Source organism: Chroicocephalus ridibundus, chromosome 11 (genome assembly GCF_963924245.1).
Source record: "Chroicocephalus ridibundus chromosome 11, bChrRid1.1, whole genome shotgun sequence".
Lineage (NCBI taxonomy): Eukaryota > Metazoa > Chordata > Aves > Charadriiformes > Laridae > Chroicocephalus > Chroicocephalus ridibundus.
Genome location: NC_086294.1, coordinates 108,349 through 132,665, shown reverse-complemented (window position 1 = coordinate 132,665; position 24,317 = coordinate 108,349).

Genomic DNA, 24,317 nt, shown 5'->3' with positions numbered 1-24,317 from the left:
AGAGCCAGCAGGGAAAACTATGCCTTGTTCTAAAGCTCTTTGGGAACCGCTTGCGTAGCCCCACACACCTGCGGGCTGCAGGCTTTCCTGCTGCCTTCAGCCTCAAAACCACCCTTTCCCACTTGGCGCCGCGCCAGGCACAAAAATGGCCATATATCTGGAGATTGGTCCCATGCGCAAAGAGCCAGCAGGGAAAACTATGCCTTGTTCTAAAGCTCTTTGGGAACCGCTTGCGTAGCCCCACACACCTGGGGGCTGCAGTCTTTCCTGGCGCCTTCAGCCTCAAAACCACCCTTTCACACTTGGCGCCGCAGAAGGCACAAAAATGGCCATATATCTGGAGATTGGTCCCACGCCCAAAGAGCCAGCAGGGAAAACTATGCCTTGTTCTAAAGCTCTTTGGGAACCGCTTGCATAGTCCCACAGACCTGGGCGCTGCAGGCTTTCCTGATGCCTTCAGCCTCAAAACCACCCTTTCCCACTTGGCGCCACGCCAGGCACAAAAATGGCCATATGTCTGGAGACTGGTCCCACGCCCAAAGAGCCAGCAGGGAAAACTATGCCTTGTTGTAAAGCTCTTTGGGAACCGCTTACGTAGCCCCACACACCTGGGGGCTGCAGGCTTTCCTGCTGCCTTCAGCCTCAAAACCACCCTTTCCCACTTGGCGTGGCGCCAGCCTCCAAAATCTACATATGTCTGGAGACTGCTCCGACACCCAAAAGCCAGCAGGGAAAACTATGCCTTGTTCTAAAGCTCTTTGGGAACCGCTTGCGTAGCCCACACACCAGGGGGGTTGCTCTGTCTGGAGACTGGTCCCACGCCCAAAGAGCCAGCAGGGAAAACTCTGCCTTGTTCTAAAGTTCTTTGGGAACCGCTTGCGTAGCCCCACACACCTGGGGCCTGCAGGCCTTCCTGCTGCCTTCAGCCTCAAAACCACACTCTTCCACTTGGATGCACGCCAGGCACAAAAATGGCCATATGTCTGGAGATTGGTCCCATGCGCAAAGAGCCAGCAGGGAAAACTATGCCTTGTTCTAAAGCTCTTTGGGAACCGCTTGCGTAGCCCCACAGACCTGGGGCCTGCAGGCTTTCCTGATGCCTTCATCCTCAAAACCACCCTTTCCCACTTGGCGCCGCGCCAGGCACAAAAATGGCAATATGTCTGGAGACTGGTTCCACGCCCAAAGAGCCAGCAGGGAAAACTATGCCTTGTTCTAAAGCTCTTTGGGAACCGCTTGCGTAGCCCCACAGACCTGGGGGCTGCAGGCTTTCCTGCTGCCTTCAGCCTCAAAACCACCCTTTCCCACTTGGCGCCGCGCCAGGCACAAAAATGGCAATATGTCTGGAGACTGGTTCCACGCCCAAAGAGTCAGCAGGGAAAACTATGCCTTGTTCTAAAGCTCTTTGGGAACCGCTTGCGTAGCCCCACACACCTGCGGGCTGCAGGCTTTCCTGCTGCCTTCAGCCTCAAAACCACCCTTCCCACTTGGCGCCACGCCAGGCAGAAAAATGGCCATATGTCTGGAGACTGGTCCCACGCCCAAAGAGCCAGCAGGGAAAACTATGCCTTGTTCTAAAGCTCTTTGGGAACCGCTTGCATAGTCCCACAGACCTGGGCACTGCAGGCTTTCCTGATGCCTTCAGCCTCAAACCACCCTTTCCCACTTAGCGCCAGGCCAGGCACAAAAATGGCCCTATGTCTGGAGACTGGTCCCACGCCCAAAGATCCAGCAGGGAAAACTATGCCTTGTTCTAAAGCTCTTTGGGAACCGCTTGCGTAGCCCCACACACCTGGGGGCTGCAGGCCTTCCTGCTGCCTTCAGCCTCAAAACCTGCCTTTCCCACTTGGCGTGGCACCAGCCTCCAAAATCTACATATGTCTGGAGACTGCTCCCACACCCAAAATCCAGCAGGGAAAACTATGCCTTGTTCTAAAGCTCTTTGGGAACTGCTTGCGTAGCCCACACGCCAGGGGGGCTGCTCTGTCTGGAGACTGGTCCCGCGCCCAAAGAGCCAGCAGGGAAAACTCTGCCTTGTTCTAAAGCTCTTTGGGAACCGCTTGCGTAGCCCACACACCAGGGGGGTTGCTCTGTCTGGAGACTGGTCCCACGCCCAAAGAGCCAGCAGGGAAAACTATGCCTTGTTCTAAAGCTCTTTGGGAACCGCTTGCGTAGCCCCACACACCTGGGGCCTGCAGGCCTTCCTGCTGCCTTCAGCCTCAAAACCACACTCTTCCACTTGGATCCACGCCAGGCACAAAAATGGCCATATGTCTGGAGATTGGTCCCATGCGCAAAGAGCCAGCAGGGAAAACTATGCCTTGTTCTAAAGCTCTTTGGGAACCGCTTGCGTAGCCCCACACACCTGCGGGCTGCAGGCTTTCCTGCTGCCTTCAGCCTCAAAACCACCCTTTCCCACTTGGCGCCGCGCCAGGCAGAGAAATGGCCATAGGTCTGGAGATTGGCCCCACGCCCAAAGAGCCAGCAGGGAAAACTATGCCTTGTTCTAAAGCTCTTTGGGAACCGCTTGCGTAGCCCCACGCACCTGGGGGCTGCAGGCTTTCCTGCTGCCTTCAGCCTCAAAACCACCCTTCTCACTTGGCGCCGCGCCAGGCACAAAAATGGCCATATGTCTGGAGATTGGTCCCACGCCCAAAGAGCCAGCAGGGAAAACTATGCCTTGTTGTAAAGCTCTTTGGGAACCGCTTGCGTAGCCCCACACACCTGGGGGCTGCAGGCTTTCCTGCTGCCTTCTGCCTCAAAACCACCCTTTCCCACTTGGCGCCGCGCCAGGCACAAAAATGGCCATATGTCTGGAGACTGGTCCCACGCCCAAAGAGCCAGCAGGGAAAACTATGCCTTGTTCTAAAGCTCTTGGGAAACGCTTGCGTAGCCCCACACACCTGGGGGCTGCAGGCTTTCCTGCTGCCTTCAGCCTCAAAACCACCCTTTCCCACTTGGCGTGGCGCCAGCCTCCAAAATCTACATATGTCTGGAGGCTGCTCCCACACCCAAAAGCCAGCACGGAAAACTATGCCTTGTTCTAAAGCTCTTTGGGAACCGCTTGCGTAGCCTACACACCAGGGGGGTTGCTCTGTCTGGAGACTGGTCCCACGCCCAAAAGCCAGCACGGAAAACTATGCCTTGTTCTAAAGCTCTTTTGGAACCGCTTGCGTAGCCCCACACACCTGGGGGCTGCAGGCTTTCCTGCTGCCTTCAGCCTCAAAACCACCCTTTCCCACTTGGCGCCGCGCCAGGCACAAAAATGGCCATATGTCTGGAGATTGGTCCCGCGCCCAAAGAGCCAGCAGGGAAAACTCTGCCTTGTTCTAAAGCTCTTTGGGAACCGCTTGCGTAGCCCACACACCAGGGGGGTTGCTCTGTCTGGAGACTGGTCCCACGCCCAAAGAGCCAGCAGGGAAAACTATGCCTTGTTCTAAAGCTCTTTGGGAACCGCTTGCGTAGCCCCACACACCTGGGGCCTGCAGGCCTTCCTGCTGCCTTCAGCCTCAAAACCACACTCTTCCACTTGGATCCACGCCAGGCACAAAAATGGCCATATGTCTGGAGATTGGTCCCATGCGCAAAGAGCCAGCAGGGAAAACTATGCCTTGTTCTAAAGCTCTTTGGGAACCGCTTGCGTAGCCCCACACACCTGCGGGCTGCAGGCTTTCCTGCTGCCTTCAGCCTCAAAACCACCCTTTCCCACTTGGCGCCGCGCCAGGCAGAGAAATGGCCATAGGTCTGGAGATTGGCCCCACGCCCAAAGAGCCAGCAGGGAAAACTATGCCTTGTTCTAAAGCTCTTTGGGAACCGCTTGCGTAGCCCCACGCACCTGGGGGCTGCAGGCTTTCCTGCTGCCTTCAGCCTCAAAACCACCCTTCTCACTTGGCGCCGCGCCAGGCACAAAAATGGCCATATGTCTGGAGATTGGTCCCACGCCCAAAGAGCCAGCAGGGAAAACTATGCCTTGTTGTAAAGCTCTTTGGGAACCGCTTGCGTAGCCCCACACACCTGGGGGCTGCAGGCTTTCCTGCTGCCTTCTGCCTCAAAACCACCCTTTCCCACTTGGCGCCGCGCCAGGCACAAAAATGGCCATATGTCTGGAGACTGGTCCCACGCCCAAAGAGCCAGCAGGGAAAACTATGCCTTGTTCTAAAGCTCTTGGGAAACGCTTGCGTAGCCCCACACACCTGGGGGCTGCAGGCTTTCCTGCTGCCTTCAGCCTCAAAACCACCCTTTCCCACTTGGCGTGGCGCCAGCCTCCAAAATCTACATATGTCTGGAGGCTGCTCCCACACCCAAAAGCCAGCACGGAAAACTATGCCTTGTTCTAAAGCTCTTTGGGAACCGCTTGCGTAGCCCACACACCAGGGGGGTTGCTCTGTCTGGAGACTGGTCCCACGCCCAAAAGCCAGCACGGAAAACTATGCCTTGTTCTAAAGCTCTTTTGGAACCGCTTGCGTAGCCCCACACACCTGGGGGCTGCAGGCCTTCCTGCTGCCTTCAGACTCAAAACCACCCTTTCCCACTTGGATCCACGCCAGGCACAAAAATGGCCATATGTCTGGAGATTGGTCCCATGCGCAAAGAGCCAGCAGGGAAAACTATGCCTTGTTCTAAAGCTCTTTGGGAACCGCTTGCATAGTCCCACAGACCTGGGCGCTGCAGGCTTTCCTGATGCCTTCAGCCTCAAACCACCCTTTCCCACTTGGCGCCAGGCCAGGCACAAAAATGGCCCTATGTCTGGAGACTGGTCCCACGCCCAAAGATCCAGCAGGGAAAACTATGCCTTGTTCTAAAGCTCTTTGGGAACCGCTTGCGTAGCCCCACACACCTGGGGGCTGCAGGCCTTCCTGCTGCCTTCAGCCTCAAAACCTGCCTTTCCCACTTGGCGTGGCACCAGCCTCCAAAATCTACATATGTCTGGAGACTGCTCCCACACCCAAAATCCAGCAGGGAAAACTATGCCTTGTTCTAAAGCTCTTTGGGAACTGCTTGCGTAGCCCACAGGCCAGGGGGGCTGCTCTGTCTGGAGACTGGTCCCACGCCCAAAGAGCCAGCAGGGAAAACTATGCCTTGTTCTAAAGCTCTTTGGGAACCGCTTGCGTAGCCCCACAGACCTGGGGGCTGCAGGCTTTCCTGCTGCCTTCAGCCTCAAAACCACCCTTTCCCACTTGGCGCCGCGCCAGGCACAAAAATGGCCATATGTCTGGAGATTGGTCCCGCGCCCAAAGAGCCAGCAGGGAAAACTCTGCCTTGTTCTAAAGCTCTTTGGGAACCGCTTGCGTAGCCCACACACCAGGGGGGTTGCTCTGTCTGGAGACTGGTCCCACGCCCAAAGAGCCAGCAGGGAAAACTATGCCTTGTTCTAAAGCTCTTTGGGAACCGCTTGCGTAGCCCCACACACCTGGGGCCTGCAGGCCTTCCTGCTGCCTTCAGCCTCAAAACCACACTCTTCCACTTGGATCCACGCCAGGCACAAAAATGGCCATATGTCTGGAGATTGGTCCCATGCGCAAAGAGCCAGCAGGGAAAACTATGCCTTGTTCTAAAGCTCTTTGGGAACCGCTTGCGTAGCCCCACACACCTGCGGGCTGCAGGCTTTCCTGCTGCCTTCAGCCTCAAAACCACCCTTTCCCACTTGGCGCCGCGCCAGGCACAAAAATGGCCATATGTCTGGAGATTGGTCCCATGCGCAAAGAGCCAGCAGGGAAAACTATGCCTTGTTCTAAAGCTCTTTGGGAACCGCTTGCGTACCACCACAGACCTGGGGGCTGCAGTCTTTCCTGGCGCCTTCAGCCTCAAAACCACCCTTTCACACTTGGCGCCTCAGAAGGCACAAAAATGGCCATATATCTGGAGATTGGTCCCACGCCCAAAGAGCCAGCAGGGAAAACTATGCCTTGTTCTAAAGCTCTTTGGGAACCGCTTGCATAGTCCCACAGACCTGGGCGCTGCAGGCTTTCCTGATGCCTTCAGCCTCAAAACCACCCTTTCCCACTTGGCGCCACGCCAGGCACAAAAATGGCCATATGTCTGGAGACTGGTCCCACGCCCAAAGAGCCAGCAGGGAAAACTATGCCTTGTTCTAAATCTCTTTGGGAACCGCTTACATAGCCCCACACACCTGGGGGCTGCAGGCTTTCCTGCTGCCTTCAGCCTCAAAACCACCCTTTCCCACTTGGCGTGGCGCCAGCCTCCAAAATCTACATATGTCTGGAGACTGCTCCGACACCCAAAAGCCAGCAGGGAAAACTATGCCTTGTTCTAAAGCTCTTTGGGAACCGCTTGCGTAGCCCCACACACCTGGGGCCTGCAGGCCTTCCTGCTGCTTTCAGCCTCAAAACCACCCTCTTCCACTTGGATCCACGCCAGGCACAGAAATGGCCATAGGTCTTGAGATTGGTCCCACACCCAAAGAGCCAGCAGGGAAAACTATGCCTTGTTCTAAAGCTCTTTGGGAACCCCTTACGTAGCCCCACACACCTGGGGGCTGCAGGCTTTCCTGCTGCCTTCAGCCTCAAAACCACACTCTTCCACTTGGATCCACGCCAGGCACAAAAATGGCCATATGTCTGGAGATTGGTCCCATGCGCAAAGAGCCAGCAGGGAAAACTATGCCTTGTTCTAAAGCTCTTTGGGAACCGCTTGCGTACCCCCACAGACCTAGGGGCTGCAGTCTTTCCTGGCGCCTTCAGCCTCAAAACCACCCTTTCCCACTTGGCGCCGCACAAGGCACAAAAATGGCCATATATCTGGAGATTGGTCCCGCGCCCAAAGAGCCAGCAGGGAAAACTGTGCCTTGTTCTAAAGCTCTTTGGGAACCGCTTGCGTAGCCCCACACACCTGGGGCCTGCAGGCCTTCCTGCTGCCTTCAGCCTCAAAACCACCCTCTTCCACTTGGATCCACGCCAGGCACAAAAATGGCCATATGACTGGAGATTGGTCCCATGCGCAAAGAGCCAGCAGGGCAAACTATGCCTTGTTCTAAAGCTCTTTGGGAACCGCTTGCGTAGCCCCACAGACCTGGGGGCTGCAGGCTTTCCTGCTGCCTTCAGCCTCAAAACCACCCTTCTCACTTGGATCCACGCCAGGCACAAAAATGGCCATATGTCTGGAGATTGGTCCCACGCCCAAAGAGCCAGCAGGGAAAACTATGCTTTGTTCTAAAGCTCTTTGGGAACCGCCTGCGTAGCCCCACACACCTGGGGGCTGCAGGCTTTCCTGCTGCCTTCAGCCTCAAAACCACCCTTTCCCACTTGGCTCCGCGCCAGGCACAGAAATGGCCATAGGTCTTGAGATTGGTCCCACACCCAAAGAGCCAGCAGGGAAAACTATGCCTTGTTCTAAAGCTCTTTGGGAACCGCTTGCGTAGCCCCACGGACCTGGGGGCTGCAGGCTTTCCTGCTGCCTTCAGCCTCAAAACCACCCTTCCCACTTGGCGCCGCGCCAGGCACAAAAATGGCCATATGTCTGGAGATTGGTCCCGCGCCCAAAGAGCCAGCAGGGAAAAATATGCCTTGTTCTAAAGCTCTTTGGGAACCGCTTGCGTAGCCCCACACACCTGGGGGCTGCAGGCTTTCCTGCTGCCTTCAGCCTCAAAACCACACTCTTCCACTTGGATCCACGCCAGGCACAAAAATGGCCATATGTCTGGAGATTGGTCCCACGCCCAAATAGCCAGCAGGGAAAACTCTGCCTTGTTCTAAAGCTCTTTGGGAACCGCTTGCGTACCCCCACAGACCTAGGGGCTGCAGTCTTTCCTGGCGCCTTCAGCCTCAAAACCACCCTTTCCCACTTGGCGCCGCGCCAGGCACAAAAATGGCCATATATCTGGACATTGGTCCCGCGCCCAAAGAGCCAGCAGGGAAAACTGTGCCTTGTTCTAAAGCTCTTTGGGAACCGCTTGCATAGTCCCACAGACCTGGGCGCTGCAGGCTTTCCTGATGCCTTCAGCCTCAAAACCACCCTTTCCCACTTGGCGCCGCGCCAGGCACAAAAATGGCCATATGTCTGGTGATGGGTCCCACGCCCTTAGAGACAGCAGGGAAAGTTATGCCTTGTTCTAAAGCTCTTTGGGAACCGCTTGCGTAGCCCCACACACCTGGGGGCTGCAGGCTTTCCTGCTACCTTCAGCCTCAAAACCACCCTTTCCCAATTGGCGTGGCGCCAGCCTCCAAAATCTACATATGTCTGGAGACTGGTCCCACACCCAAAAGCCAGCAGGGAAAACTATGCCTTGTTCTAAAGCTCTTTGGGAACAGCTTGTGTAGCCTCACACACCAGGGGGGCTGCTCTGTCTGGAGACTGGTCCGACGCCAAAGATCCAGCAGGGAAAACTATGCCTTCTTCTAAAGCTCTTTGGGAACCGCTTGCGTAGCCCCACACACCTGGGGGCTGCAGGCTTTCCCGCTGCCTTCAGCCTCAAAACCACCCTTTCCCACTTGGCGCCGCACCAGGCACAAAAATGGCCATATGTCTGGTGATGGGTCCCACGCCCTTAGAGCCAGCAGGGAAAGTTATGCCTTGTTCTAAAGCTCTTTGGGAACCGCTTGCGTGGTCCCACACACCTCGGGGCTGCAGGCTTTCCTGCTGCCTTCAGCCTAAAAACCACCCGTTCCCACATGGCGCCGCGCCAGGCACAAAAATGGCCATATGTTTGGAGACTGGTCCCACACCCAAAGAGCCAGCAGGGAAAACTATGCCTTCTTCTAAACCTCTTTGGGAACCGCTTGCGTAGCCCCACACACCTGGGGGCTGCAGGCTTTCCTGCTGCCTTCAGCCTCAAAACCACCCTTTCCCACTTGGCGCCGCACCAGGCACAAAAATGGCCATATGTCTGGAGATTGGTCCCACGCCCAAAGAGCCAGCAGGGAAAACTATGCCTTGTTCTAAAGGTCTTTGGGAACCGCTTGCGTGGCCCTACACACCAGGGGGGTTGCAGTCTTTCCTGCTGCCTTCAGCCTCAAAACCACCCTTTCCCACTTGGCGCCGCCCCAGGCAAAAAAATGGCCATATGGCTGGAGATTGGTCCCACGCCCAAAGAGCCAGCAGGGAAAACTATGCCTTGTTCTAAAGCTCTTTGGGGAACCGCTTGCGTAGCCCCACACACCTGGGGGCTGCAGGCTTTCCCGCTGCCTTCAGCCTCAAAACCACCCTTTCCCACTTGGCGCCGCGCCAGTCACAAAAATGGCCATATGTCTGGAGACTGGTCCAACGCCCAAAGAGCTAGTAGGGAAAACTATGCCTTGTTCTAAAGCTCTTTGGGAACGGCTTGCGTAGCCCCACACACCTGGGGGCTGCAGGCCTTCCTGCTGCCTTCAGCCTCAAAACCACCCTTCCCACTTGGCGCCGCGCCAGGCACAAAAATGGCCATATGTCTGGTGATGGGTCCCACGCCCAAAGAGCCAGCAGGGAAAACTATGCCTTGTTCTAAAGCTCTTTGGGAACCGCTTGCGTAGCCCCACACACCTGGGGGCTGCAGGCATTCCTGCTGCCTTCAGCCTCAAAACCACACTTTCCCACTTGGCGCCGCGCCAGGCACAAAAATGGCCATATGTCTGGAGACTGGTCCCACGCCCAAAGAGCCAGCAGGGAAAACTATGCCTTCTTCTAAAGCTCTTTGGGAACCGCTTGCGTAGCCCCACGGACCTGGGGGCTGCAGGCTTTCCCGCTTCCTTCAGCCTCAAAACCACCCTTTCCCACTTGGCGCCGCGCCAGGCACAAAAATGGCCATATGTCTGGAGATGGGTCCCACGCCCAAAGAGCCAGTAGGGAAAATTATGCCTTGTTCTAAAGCTCTTTGGGAACCGCTTGCGTGGCCCCACACACCTGGGGGCTGCAGGCTTTCCTGCTGCCTTCAGCCTAAAAACCACCCTTTCCCATATGGCGCAGCGCCAGGCACAAAAATGGCCATATGTCTGGAGACTGGTCCCATGCCCAAAGACCCAGCAGGGAAAACTATGCCTTCTTCTAAAGCTCTTTGGGAACCGCTTGCGTAGCCCCAGAGACCTGGGGGCTGCAGGCTTTCCGGCTGCCTTCAGCCTCAAAACCACCCTTTCCCACTTGGCGCCGCACCAGGCACAAAAATGGCCATATGTCTGGAGACTACTCCCACGGCCAAAGAGCCAGCAGGGAAAACTATGCATTGTTCTAAAACTCTTTGGGAACCGCTTGCGTAGCCCCACACACCTGGGGGCTGCAGGCTTTCCTGCTGCCTTCAGCCTCAAAACCACCCTTTCCCACTTGGCGCCGCGCCAGGCACAATAATGGCCATATGTCTGGAGACTGGTCCCACGCCCAAAGAGCCAGCAGGGAAAACTATGCCTTCTTCTAAAGCTCTTTAAGAACCGCTTGCGTAGCCCCACACACCTGGGGGCTGCAGGCTTTGCTGCTGACTTCAGCCTCAAAACCGCCCTATCACACTTGGCGTAGCTCCAGGCACAAAAATGGCCATATGTCTGGAGATTGGTCCCACGCCCAAAGAGCCAGCAGGGAAAACTATGCCTTGTTCTAAAGCTCTTTGGGAACCGCTTGCGTAGCCCCACACACCTGGGGGCTGCAGGATTTCCCGCTTCCTTCAGCCTCAAAACCACCCTTTCCCACTTGGCGCCGCGCCAGGCACAAAAATGGCCATATGTCTGGTGATGGGTCCCACGCCCAAAGAGCCAGTAGGGAAAATTATGCCGTGTTCTACAGCTCTTTGGGAACCGCTTGCGTGGCCCCACACACCTGGGGGCTGCAGGCTTTCCTGCTGCCTTCAGCCTAAAAACCACCCTTTCCCACATGGCGCCGCGCCAGGCACAAAAATGGCCATATGTCTGGAGACTGGTCCCACGCCAAAAGAGCCAGCAGGGAAAAATATGCCTTGTTCTAAAGCTCTTTGGGAACCGCTTGCGTAGCCCCACACACCTGGGGGCTACAGGCTTTCCGGCTGCCTTCAGCCTCAAAACCACACTTTCCCACATGGCGCCGCGCCAGGCACAAAAATGGCCGTATGTCTGGAGACTGGTCCCACACCCAAAGAGCCAGCAGGGAAAACTATGCCTTCTTCTAAAGCTCTTTGGGAACCGCTGCGTAGCCCAACAGACCTGGGGGCTGCAGGCATTCCTGCTGCCTTCAGCCTCAAAACCACCCTTTCACACTTGGCGCCGCCCCAGGCAAAAAAATGGCCATATGGCTGGAGATTGGTCCCACGCCCAAAGAGCCAGCAGGGAAAACTATGCCTTGTTCTAAAGCTCTTTGGGAACCGGTTGCGTAGCCCCACACACCTGGGGGCTGCAGGCTTTCCTGCTGCCTTCAGCCTCAAAACCACCCTTTCCCACTTGGCGCCGCACCAGGCACAAAAATGGCCATATGTCTGGAGACTGGTCCCACGCCCAAATAGCCAGCAGGGAAAACTATGCCTTGTTCTAAAGGTCTTTGGGAACCGCTTGCGTAGCCCCACAGACCTGGGGGCTGCAGTCTTTCTTGCTGCCTTCAGCCTAAAAACCACCCTTTCCCACTTGGCGCCGCCCCAGGCAAAAAAATGGCCATATGGCTGGAGATTGGTCCCACGCCCAAAGAGCCAGCAGGGAAAACTATGCCTTGTTCTAAAGCTGTTTGGGAACCGCTTGCGTAGCCCCACACACCTGGGGGCTGCAGGCTTTCCCGCTGCCTTCAGCCTCAAAATCAGCCTTTCCCACTTGGCGCTGCGCCAGGCACAAAAATGGCCATATGTCTGGAGACTGGTCCAACGCCCAAAGAGCTAGTAGGGAAAACTATGCCTTGTTCTAAAGCTCTTTGGGAACCGCTTGCGTAGCCCCACACACCTGGGGGCTGCAGGCTTTCCTGCTGCCTTCAGCCTCAAAACCACCCTTTCCCACTTGGCGCCGCGCCAGGCACAAAAATGGCCATATGTCTGGAGACTGGTCCCACGCCCAAAGAGCCAGCAGGGAAAACTATGCCTTCTTCTAAAGCTCTTTGGGAACCGCTTGCGTAGCCCCACACACCTGGGGGCTGCAGGCTTTCCCGCTGTCTTCAGCCTCAAAACCACCCTTCCCAACTTGGTGCCGCGGCAGGCACAAAAATGGCCATATGTCTGGTGATGGGTCCCACGCCCAAAGAGCCAGCAGGGAAAATTATGCCTTGTTCTAAAGCTCTTTGGGAACCGCTTGCGTAGCCCCACACACCTGGGGGCTACAGGCTTTCCGGCTGCCTTCAGCCTCAAAACCACACTTTCCCACATGGCGCCGCGCCAGGCACAAAAATGGCCGTATGTCTGGAGACTGGTCCCACACCCAAAGAGCCAGCAGGGAAAACTATGCCTTCTTCTAAAGCTCTTTGGGAACCGCTGCGTAGCCCAACAGACCTGGGGGCTGCAGGCATTCCTGCTGCCTTCAGCCTCAAAACCACCCTTTCACACTTGGCGCCGCCCCAGGCAAAAAAATGGCCATATGGCTGGAGATTGGTCCCACGCCCAAAGAGCCAGCACGGAAAACTATGCCTTGTTCTAAAGCTCTTTGGGAACCGGTTGCGTAGCCCCACACACCTGGGGGCTGCAGGCTTTCCTGCTGCCTTCAGCCTCAAAACCACCCTTTCCCACTTGGCGCCGCACCAGGCACAAAAATGGCCATATGTCTGGAGACTGGTCCCACGCCCAAATAGCCAGCAGGGAAAACTATGCCTTGTTCTAAAGGTCTTTGGGAACCGCTTGCGTAGCCCCACAGACCTGGGGGCTGCAGTCTTTCTTGCTGCCTTCAGCCTAAAAACCACCCTTTCCCACTTGGCGCCGCCCCAGGCAAAAAAATGGCCATATGGCTGGAGATTGGTCCCACGCCCAAAGAGCCAGCAGGGAAAACTATGCCTTGTTCTAAAGCTGTTTGGGAACCGCTTGCGTAGCCCCACACACCTGGGGGCTGCAGGCTTTCCCGCTGCCTTCAGCCTCAAAACCACCCTTTCCCACTTGGCGCTGCGCCAGGCACAAAAATGGCCATATGTCTGGAGACTGGTCTAACGCCCAAAGAGCCAGCAGGGAAAACTATGCCTTGTTCTAAAGCTCTTTGGGAACCGCTTGCGTAGCCCCACACACCTGGGGGCTGCAGGCTTTCCTGCTGCCTTCAGCCTCAAAACCACCCTTTCCCACTTGGCGCCGCGCCAGGCACAAAAATGGCCATATGTCTGGAGACTGGTCCCACGCCCAAAGAGCCAGCAGGGAAAACTATGCCTTCTTCTAAAGCTCTTTGGGAACCGCTTGCGTAGCCCCACACACCTGGGGGCTGCAGGCTTTCCCGCTGTCTTCAGCCTCAAAACCACCCTTCCCAACTTGGTGCCGCGGCAGGCACAAAAATGGCCATATGTCTGGTGATGGGTCCCACGCCCAAAGAGCCAGCAGGGAAAATTATGCCTTGTTCTAAAGCTCTTTGGGAACCGCTTGCGTGGCCCCACACACCTGGGAGCTGCAGGCTTTCCTGCTGCCTTCAGCCTAAAAACCACCCTTTCCCACATGGCGCCGCGCCAGGCACAAAAATGGCCATATGTCTGCAGACTGGTCCCACGCCAAAAGAGCCAGCAGGGAAAAATATGCCTTGTTCTAAAGCTCTTTGGGAACCGCTTGCGTAGCCCCAGAGACCTGTGGGCTGCAGGCTTTCCGGCTGCCTTCAGCCTCAAAACCACACTTTCCCACTTGGCGCCGCGCTAGGCACAAAAATGGCCATATGTCTGGAGACTGGTCCCACGCCCCAAGAGCCAGCAGGGAAAACTATGCCTTCTTCTAAAGCTCTTTGGGAACCGCTTGCGTAGCCACACACACCTGGGGGCTGCAGGCATTCCTGCTGCCTTCAGTCTCAAAACCACCCTTTCCCACTTGGCGCCGCGCCAGGCACAAAAATGGCCATATGTCTGGAGACTGGTCCCACGCCCAAAGAGCCAGCAGGGAAAACTATGCCTTGTTGTAAAGCTCTTTGGGAACCGCTTGCGTAGCCCCACACACCTGGGGGCTGCAGGCTTTCCTGCTGCCTTCAGCCTCAAAACCGCCCTATCACACTTGGCGTAGCTCCAGGCACAAAAATGGCCATATGGCTGGAGATTGGTCCCACGCCCAAAGAGCCAGCAGGGAAAACTATGCCTTGTTCTACAGCTCTTTGGGAACCGCTTGCATAGCCCCACACACCTGGGGGCTGCAGGCTTTCCCGCTGCCTTCAGCCTGAAAACCACCCTTTCCCACTTGGCGCCGCGCCAGGCACAAAAATGGCCATATGTCTGGAGACTGGTCCAACGCCCAAAGAGCTAGTAGGGAAAACTATGCCTTGTTCTAAAGCTCTTTGGGAACCGCTTGCGTAGCCCCACACACCTGAGAGCTGCAGGCCTTCCTGCTGCCTTCAGCCTAAAAACCACCCTTTCCCACTTAGCGCCGCGCCAGGCACAAAAATGGCCATATGTCTGGAGACTGGTCCCATGCCCAAAGAGCCAGCAGGGAAAACTATGCCTTGATCTAAAGCTCTTTGGGAACCGCTTGCGTAGCCCCACAGACCAGCAGGCTGCAGGCTTTCCGGCTGCCTTCAGCCTCAAACCACCCTTTCCCACTTGGCGCCGCGCCAGGCACAAAAATGGCCATATGTCTGGAGACTGGTCCCACGCCCAAAGAGCCAGCAGGGAAAACTATGCCTTCTTCTAAAGCTCTTTGGGAACCGCTTGCGTAGCCCCACACACCTGGGGGCTGCAGGCTTTGCTGCTGACTTCAGCCTCAAAACCGCCCTATCACACTTGGCGTAGCTCCAGGCACAAAAATGGCCATATGTCTGGAGATTGGTCCCACGCCCAAAGAGCCAGCAGGGAAAACTATGCCTTGTTCTAAAGCTCTTTGGGAACCGCTTGCGTAGCCCCACACACCTGGGGGCTGCAGGCTTTCCCGCTGCCTTCAGCCTCAAAACCACCCTTTCCCACTTGGCGCCGCGCCAGGCAAAAAAATGGCCATATGTCTGGTGATGGGTCCCACGCCCTTAGAGCCAGCAGGGAAAATTATGCCTTGTTCTAAAGCTCTTTGGGAACCGCTTGCGTGGTCCCACACACCTCGGGGCTGCAGGCTTTCCTGCTGCCTTCAGCCTAAAAACCACCCTTTCCCACATGGCGCCGCGCCAGGCACAAAAATGGCCATATGTTTGGAGACTGGTCCCACACCCAAAGAGCCAGCAGGGAAAACTATGCCTTCTTCTAAACCTCTTTGGGAACCGCTTGCGTAGCCCCACACACCTGGGGGCTGCAGGCTTTCCTGCTGCCTTCAGCCTCAAAACCACCCTTTCCCACTTGGCGCCGCACCAGGCACAAAAATGGCCATATGTCTGGAGATTGGTCCCACGACCAAAGAGCCAGCAGGGAAAACTATGCCTTCTTCTAAAGGTCTTTGGGAACCGCTTGCGTAGCCCCACACACTAGGGGGGCTGCAGTCTTTCCTGCTGCCTTCAGCCTCAAAACCACCCTTTCCCACTTGGCGCCTCCCCAGGCAAAAAAATGGCCATATGGCTGGAGATTGGTCCCACGCCCAAAGAGCCAGCAGGGAAAACTATGCCTTGTTCTAAAGCTCTTTGGGAACCGCTTGCGTAGCCCCACACACCTGGGGGCTGCTGGCTTTCCCGCTGCCTTCAGCCTCAAAACCACCCTTTCCCACTTGGCGCCGCGCCAGGCACAAAAATGGCCATATGTCTGGAGACTGGTCCCACGCCCAAAGAGCTAGTAGGGAAAACTATGCCTTGTTCTAAAGCTCTTTGGGAACCGCTTGCGTAGCCCCACACACCTGAGGGCTGCAGGCCTTCCTGCTGCCTTCAGCCTAAAAACCACCCTTTCCCACTTAGCGCCGCGCCAGGCACAAAAATGGCCATATGTCTGGAGACTGGTCCCATGCCCAAAGACCCAGCAGGGAAAACTATGCCTTGTTCTAAAGCTCTTTGGGAACCGCTTGCGTAGCCCCAGAGACCTGGGGGCTGCAGGCTTTCCGGCTGCCTTCAGCCTCAAAACCACCCTTTCCCACTTGGCGCCGCGCCAGGCACAAAAATGGCCATATGTCTGGTGATGGGTCCCACGCCCAAAGAGCCAGCAGGGAAAACTATGCCTTGTTCTAAAGCTCTTTGGGAACCGCTTGCGTAGCCCCACACACCTGGGGGCTGCAGGCATTCCTGCTGCCTTCAGCCTCAAAACCACCCTTTCCCACTTGGCGCCGCGCCAGGCACAAAAATGGCCATATGTTTGGAGACTGGTCCCACGCCCAAAGAGCCAGCAGGGAAAACTATGCCTTCTTCTAAAGCTCTTTGGGAACCGCTTGCGTAGCCCCACACACCTGGGGGCTGCAGGCTTTGCTGCTGACTTCAGCCTCAAAACCGCCCTATCACACTTGGCGTAGCACCAGGCACAAAAATGGCCATATGTCTGGAGACTGGTCCCACGCCCAAAGAGCCAGCAGGGAAAACTATGCCTTGTTCTAAAGCTCTTTGGGAACCGCTTGCGTGGCCCAACACACCTGGGGGCTGCAGGCTTTCCTGCTGCCTTCAGCCTAAAAACCACCCTTTCCCACATGGCGCCGCGCCAGGCAAAAAAATGGCCATATGTCTGGAGACTGGTCCCACGCCAAAAGAGCCAGCAGGGAAAAATATGCCTTGTTCTAAAGCTCTTTGGGAACCGCTTGCGTAGCCCCAGAGACCTGGGGGCTGCAGGCTTTCCGGCTGCCTTCAGCCTCAAAACCACACTTTCCCACTTGGCGCTGCGCCAGGCACAAAAATGGCCATATGTCTGGAGACTGGTCCCACACCCAAAGAGCCAGCAGGGAAAACTATGCCTTCTTCTAAAGCTCTTTGGGAACCGCTGCGTAGCCCAACAGACCTGGGGGCTGCAGGCATTCCTGCTGCCTTCAGCCTCAAAACCACCCTTTCCCACTTGGCGCCGCGCCAGGCACAAAAATGGCCATATGTCTGGAGACTGGTCCAACGCCCAAAGAGCTAGTAGGGAAAACTATGCCTTGTTCTAAAGCTCTTTGGGAACCGCTTGCGTAGCACCACAGACCTGAGGGCTGCAGGCCTTCCTGCTGCCTTCAGCCTAAAAACCACCCTTTCCCACTTGGCGCCGCGCCAGGCACAAAAATGGCCATATGTCTGGAGCCTGGTCCCATGCCCAAAGAGCCAGCAGGGAAAACTATGCCTTGTTCTAAAGCTCTTTGGGAACCGCTTGCGTAGCCCCACACACCTGGGGGCTGCAGGCTTTCCTGCTGCCTTCAGACTCAAAACCACCCTTTCCCACTTGGCGCCGCACCAGGCAGAAAAATGGGAATATGTCTGGAGATTGGTCCCACGCCCAAAGAGCCAGCAGGGAAAACTCTGCCTTGTTCTAAAGCTCTTTGGGAACCGCTTGCGTAGCCCCACACACCTGGGGGCTGCAGGCTTTCCTGCTGCCTTCAGCCTCAAAACCACCCTTTCCCACTTGGCGCCGCACCAGGCAGAAAAATGGCCATATGTCTGGAGATTGGTCCCACGCCCAAAGAGCCAGCAGGGAAAACTATGCCTTGTTCTAAAGCTCTTTGGGAACCGCTTGCGTAGCCCCACACACCAGGGTGGCTGCAGTCTTTCCTGCTGCCTTCAGCCTCAAAACCACCCTATCACACTTGGCGTAGCTCCAGGCACAAAAATGGCCATATGTCTGGAGATTGGTCCCACGCCAAAAGAGCCAGCAGGGAAAACTATGCCTTGTTCTAAAGCTCTTTGGGAACCGCTTGCGTAGCCCCACACTCCTGGGGGCTGCAGGCTTTCTGGCTGCCTTCAGCCTCAAAACCACCCTTTCCCACTTGGCGCCGCGCCAGGCACAAAAATGGCCATATGTCTGGAGATTGGTCCCACGCCCAAAGAGCCAGCAGGGAAAACTATGCCTTGTTCTAAAGCTCTTTCGGAACCGCTTGCGTAGCCCCACACACCTGGGGGCTGCAGGCTTTCCTGCTGCCTTCAGCCTCAAAACCACCCTTCCCACTTGGCGTAGCTCCAGGCACAAAAATGGCCATATGGCTGGAGATTGGTTCCACGCCCAAAGAGCCAGCAGGGAAAACTATGCCTTGTTCTAAAACTCTTTGGGAACCGCTTGCGTAGCCCCACACACCTGGGGGCTGCAGGCTTTCCTGCTGCCTTCAGCCTCAAAACAACCATTTCCACTTGGCCCCGCACCAGGCACAAAAATGGCCATATGTCTGGAGATTGGTCCCACGCCCAAAGAGCCAGCAGGGAAAACTATGCCTTCTTCTAAAGCTCTTTGGGAACCGCTTGCGTAGCCCCACAGACCTGAGGGCTGCAGGCCGTCCTGCTGCCTTCAGCCTCAAAACAACCCTTTCCCACTTGGCGCCGCGCCAGGCACAAAAATGGCCATATGTCTGGAGACTACTCCCACGGCCAAAGAGCCAGCAGGGAAAACTATGCATTGTTCTAAAACTCTTTGGGAACCGCTTGCGTAGCCCCAGAGACCTGGGGGCTGCAGGCTTTCCTGCTGCCTTCAGCCTCAAAACCACCCTTTCACACTTGGCGCCGCGCCAGGCACAAAAATGGCCATATGTCTGGTGATGGGTCCCACGCCAAAAGAGCCAGCAGGGACAATTATGCCTTGTTCTAAAGCTCTTTGGGAACCGCTTGCGTGGCCCCACACACCTGGGGGCTGCAGGCTTTCCGTCTGCCTTCAGCCTCAAAACCACCCTTTCCCACTTGGATCCACGCCAGGCACAAAAATGGCCATATGTCTGGAGACTGGTCCCACGGCCAAAGAGCCAGCAGGGAAAACTATGCATTGTTCTAAAGCTCTTTGGGAACCGCTTGCGTAGCCCCACACACCTGGGGGCTGCAGGATTTCCTGCTGCCTTCAGCCTCAAAACCGCCCTATCACACTTGGCGTTGCTCCAGGCAAAAAAATGGCCATATGTCTGGAGATTGGTCCCACGCCCAAAGAGCCAGCAGGGAAAACTATGCCTTGTTCTAAAGCTCTTTGGGAACCGCTTGCGTAGCCCCACACACCTGGGGGCTGCAGGCTTTCCCGCTGCCTTCAGCCTCAAAACCACCCTTTCCCACTTGGCGCCGCGCCAGGCACAAAAATGGCCATATGTCTGGAGACTGGTCCCACGCCCAAAGAGCCAGCAGGGAATACTATGCCTTGTTGTAAAGCTCTTTGGAAACCGCTTGCGTGGCCCCACACACCTGGGGGCTGCAGGCTTTCCTGCTGCCTTCAGCCTCAAAACCACCCTTTCCCACATGGCGCCGCGCCAGGCACAAAAATGGCCATATGTCTGGAGATGGGTCCCACGCCCAAAGAGCCAGCAGGGAAAACTATGCCTTGTTCTAAAGCTCTTTGGGAACCGCTTGCGTAGCCCCACAGAGCTGAGGGCTGCAGGCCTTCCTGCTGCCTTCAGCCTCAAAACCACACTTTCCAACTTGGCGCCGCACCAGGCACAAAATTGGCCATATATCTGGAGACTGGTCCCATTCCCAAAGACCCAGCAGGGAAAACTATGCCTTGATCTAAAGCTCTTTGGGAACCGCTTGCGTAGCCCCACACACCTGGGGGCTGCAGGCTTTCCTGCTGCCTTCAGCCTCAAAACCACCCTTTCCCACTTGGCGCCGCGCCAGGCACAAAAATGGCCATATGTCTGGAGACTGGTCCCAGGCCAAAAGAGCAAGCAGGGAAAAATATGCCTTCTTCTAAAGCTCTTTGGGAACCGCTTCCGTAGCCCCAGAGACCTGGGGGCTGCAGGCTTTCCGGCTGCCTTCAGCCTCAAAACCACCCTTTCCCACTTGGCGCCGCGCCAGGCACAAAAATGGCCGTATGTCTGGAGACGGGACCCACACCCAAAGAGCCAGCAGGGAAAACTATGCCTTCTTCTAAAGCTCTTTGGGAACCGCTTGCGTAGCCCAACAGACCTGGGGGCTGCATGCATTCCTGCTGCCTTCAGCCTCAAAACCACCCTTTCCCACTTGGATCCACGCCAGGCACAAAAATGGCCATATATCTGGAGACTGGTCCCACGGCCAAAGAGCCAGCAGGGAAAACTATGCATTGTTCTAAAGCTCTTTGGGAACCGCTTGCGTAGCCCCACACACCTGGGGGCTGCAGGCTTTCCTGCTGCCTTCAGCCTCAAAACCGCCCTATCACACTTGGCGTAGCTCCAGGCACAAAAATGGCCATATGTCTGGAGATTGGTCCCACGCCCAAAGAGCCAGCAGGGAAAACTATGCCTTGTTCTAAAGCTCTTTGGGAAACGCTTGCGTAGCCCCACACACCTGGGGGCTGCAGGCTTTCCCGCTGCCTTCAGCCTCAAAACCACCCTTTCCCACTTGGCGCCGCACCAGGCAGAAAAATGGCCTTATGTCTGGAGATTGGTCCCCCGCCCAAAGAGCCAGCAGGGAAAACTATGCCTTGTTCTAAAGCTCTTTGGGAACCGCTTGCGTAGCCCCACACACCTGGGGGGCTGCAGTCTTTCCTGCTGCCTTCAGCCTCAAAACCACCCTTTCCCACTTGGCGCCGCCCCAGGCACAAAAATGGCCATATGGCTGGAGATTGGTCCCACGCCCAAAGAGCCAGCAGGAAAAAATATGCCTTCTTCTAAAGCTCTTTTGGAACCTCTTGCGTAGCACCACACACCTGGGGGCTGCAGGCTTTCCTGCTGCCTTCAGCCTCAAAACCACCCTTCCCACTTGGCATCGCGCCAGGCACAAAAATGGCCATATGGCTGGAGATTGTTCCCTTGCCCAAAGAGCCAGCAGGGAAAACTATGCCTTGTTGTAAAGCTCTTTGGGAACCGCTTGCGTAGCCCAACACACCTGCGGGCTGCAGGCTTTCCTGCTGCCTTCAGCCTCAAAACAACCCTTTCCCATTTGGCGCCGCACCAGGCACAAAAATGGCCATATGTCTGGTGATGGGTCCCACGCCCAAAGAGCCAGCAAGGAAAACTATGCCTTCTTCTAAAGCTCTTTGGGAACCGCTTGCGTAGCCCCACACACCTGGGGCCTGCAGGCTTTCCTGCTACCTTCAGCCTGAAAAAACACCCTTTCCCATTTGGCGATGCGCCAGCCTCCAAAATCTACATATGTCTGGAGACTGGTCCCACACACAAAGAGGCAGCAGGGAAAACTTGCCTTGTTCTAAAGCTCTTTGGGAACCGCTTGCGTTACCCCGCACACCAGGGGGGCTGCAGTGTCTGGAGAGTGGTCCCACGCCCAAAGAGCCAGTGGGAAAACTATGCTTTGTTCTAAAGCTCTTTGGTAACCGCTTGCGTAGCCCCACACACCTGCGGGCTGCAGGCTTTCCTGGCGCCTTCAGCCTCAAAACCACCCTTTTCCACATGGCGCCGCGCCAGGCACAAAAATGGCCATATGTCTGGTGATGAGTCCCACGCCCAAAGAGCCAGCAGGGAAAATTATGCCTTGTTCTAAAGCTCTTTGGGAACCGCTTGCGTGGCCCCACAGAGCTGAGGGCTGCAGGCCTTCCTGCTGCCTTCAGCCTCAAAACCACACTTTCCCACTTGGCGCCGCACCAGGCACAAAATTGGCCATATATCTGGAGACTGGTCCCATTCCCAAAGACCCAGCAGGGAAAACTATGCCTTGATCTAAAGCTCTTTGGGAACCGCTTGCGTAGCCCCACACACCTGGGGGCTGCAGGCTTTCCTGCTGCCTTCAGCCTCAAAACCACCCTTTCCCACTTGGCGCCGCGCCAGGCACAAAAATGGCCATATGTCTGGAGACTGGTCCCAGGCCAAAAGAGCAAGCAGGGAAAAATATGCCTTCTTCTAAAGCTCTTTGGGAACCGCTTCCGTAGCCCCAGAGACCTGGGGGCTGCAGGCTTTCCGGCTGCCTTCAGCCTCAAAACCACCCTTTCCCACTTGGCGCCGCGCCAGGCACAAAAATGGCCGTATGTCTGGAGACGGGACCCACACCCAAAGAGCCAGCAGGGAAAACTATGCCTTCTTCTAAAGCTCTTTGGGAACCGCTTGCGTAGCCCAACAGACCTGGGGGCTGCATGCATTCCTGCTGCCTTCAGCCTCAAAACCACCCTTTCCCACTTGGATCCACGCCAGGCACAAAAATGGCCATATGTCTGGAGACTGGTCCCACGGCCAAAGAGCCAGCAGGGAAAACTATGCATTGTTCTAAAGCTCTTTGGGAACCGCTTGCGTAGCCCCACACACCTGGGGGCTGCAGGCTTTCCTGCTGCCTTCAGCCTCAAAACCGCCCTATCACACTTGGCGTAGCTCCAGGCACAAAAATGGCCATATGTCTGGAGATTGGTCCCACGCCCAAAGAGCCAGCAGGGAAAACTATGCCTTGTTCTAAAGCTCTTTGGGAAACGCTTGCGTAGCCCCACACACCTGGGGGCTGCAGGCTTTCCCGCTGCCTTCAGCCTCAAAACCACCCTTTCCCACTTGGCGCCGCACCAGGCAGAAAAATGGCCATATGTCTGGAGATTGGTCCCACGCCCAAAGAGCCAGCAGGGAAAACTATGCCTTGTTCTAAAGCTCTTTGGGAACCGCTTGCGTAGCCCCACAGAGCTGAGGGCTGCAGGCCTTCCTGCTGCCTTCAGCCTCAAAACCACACTTTCCAACTTGGCGCCGCACCAGGCACAAAATTGGCCATATATCTGGAGACTGGTCCCATTCCCAAAGACCCAGCAGGGAAAACTATGCCTTGATCTAAAGCTCTTTGGGAACCGCTTGCGTAGCCCCACACACCTGGGGGCTGCAGGCTTTCCTGCTGCCTTCAGCCTCAAAACCACCCTTTCCCACTTGGCGCCGCGCCAGGCACAAAAATGGCCATATGTCTGGAGACTGGTCCCAGGCCAAAAGAGCAAGCAGGGAAAAATATGCCTTCTTCTAAAGCTCTTTGGGAACCGCTTCCGTAGCCCCAGAGACCTGGGGGCTGCAGGCTTTCCGGCTGCCTTCAGCCTCAAAACCACCCTTTCCCACTTGGCGCCGCGCCAGGCACAAAAATGGCCGTATGTCTGGAGACGGGACCCACACCCAAAGAGCCAGCAGGGAAAACTATGCCTTCTTCTAAAGCTCTTTGGGAACCGCTTGCGTAGCCCAACAGACCTGGGGGCTGCATGCATTCCTGCTGCCTTCAGCCTCAAAACCACCCTTTCCCACTTGGATCCACGCCAGGCACAAAAATGGCCATATGTCTGGAGACTGGTCCCACGGCCAAAGAGCCAGCAGGGAAAACTATGCATTGTTCTAAAGCTCTTTGGGAACCGCTTGCGTAGCCCCACACACCTGGGGGCTGCAGGCTTTCCTGCTGCCTTCAGCCTCAAAACCGCCCTATCACACTTGGCGTAGCTCCAGGCACAAAAATGGCCATATGTCTGGAGATTGGTCCCACGCCCAAAGAGCCAGCAGGGAAAACTATGCCTTGTTCTAAAGCTCTTTGGGAAACGCTTGCGTAGCCCCACACACCTGGGGGCTGCAGGCTTTCCCGCTGCCTTCAGCCTCAAAACCACCCTTTCCCACTTGGCGCCGCACCAGGCAGAAAAATGGCCATATGTCTGGAGATTGGTCCCACGCCCAAAGAGCCAGCAGGGAAAACTATGCCTTGTTCTAAAGCTCTTTGGGAACCGCTTGCGTAGCCCCACAGAGCTGAGGGCTGCAGGCCTTCCTGCTGCCTTCAGCCTCAAAACCACACTTTCCAACTTGGCGCCGCACCAGGCACAAAATTGGCCATATATCTGGAGACTGGTCCCATTCCCAAAGACCCAGCAGGGAAAACTATGCCTTGATCTAAAGCTCTTTGGGAACCGCTTGCGTAGCCCCACACACCTGGGGGCTGCAGGCTTTCCTGCTGCCTTCAGCCTCAAAACCACCCTTTCCCACTTGGCGCCGCGCCAGGCACAAAAATGGCCATATGTCTGGAGACTGGTCCCAGGCCAAAAGAGCAAGCAGGGAAAAATATGCCTTCTTCTAAAGCTCTTTGGGAACCGCTTCCGTAGCCCCAGAGACCTGGGGGCTGCAGGCTTTCCGGCTGCCTTCAGCCTCAAAACCACCCTTTCCCACTTGGCGCCGCGCCAGGCACAAAAATGGCCGTATGTCTGGAGACGGGACCCACACCCAAAGAGCCAGCAGGGAAAACTATGCCTTCTTCTAAAGCTCTTTGGGAACCGCTTGCGTAGCCCAACAGACCTGGGGGCTGCATGCATTCCTGCTGCCTTCAGCCTCAAAACCACCCTTTCCCACTTGGATCCACGCCAGGCACAAAAATGGCCATATATCTGGAGACTGGTCCCACGGCCAAAGAGCCAGCAGGGAAAACTATGCATTGTTCTAAAGCTCTTTGGGAACC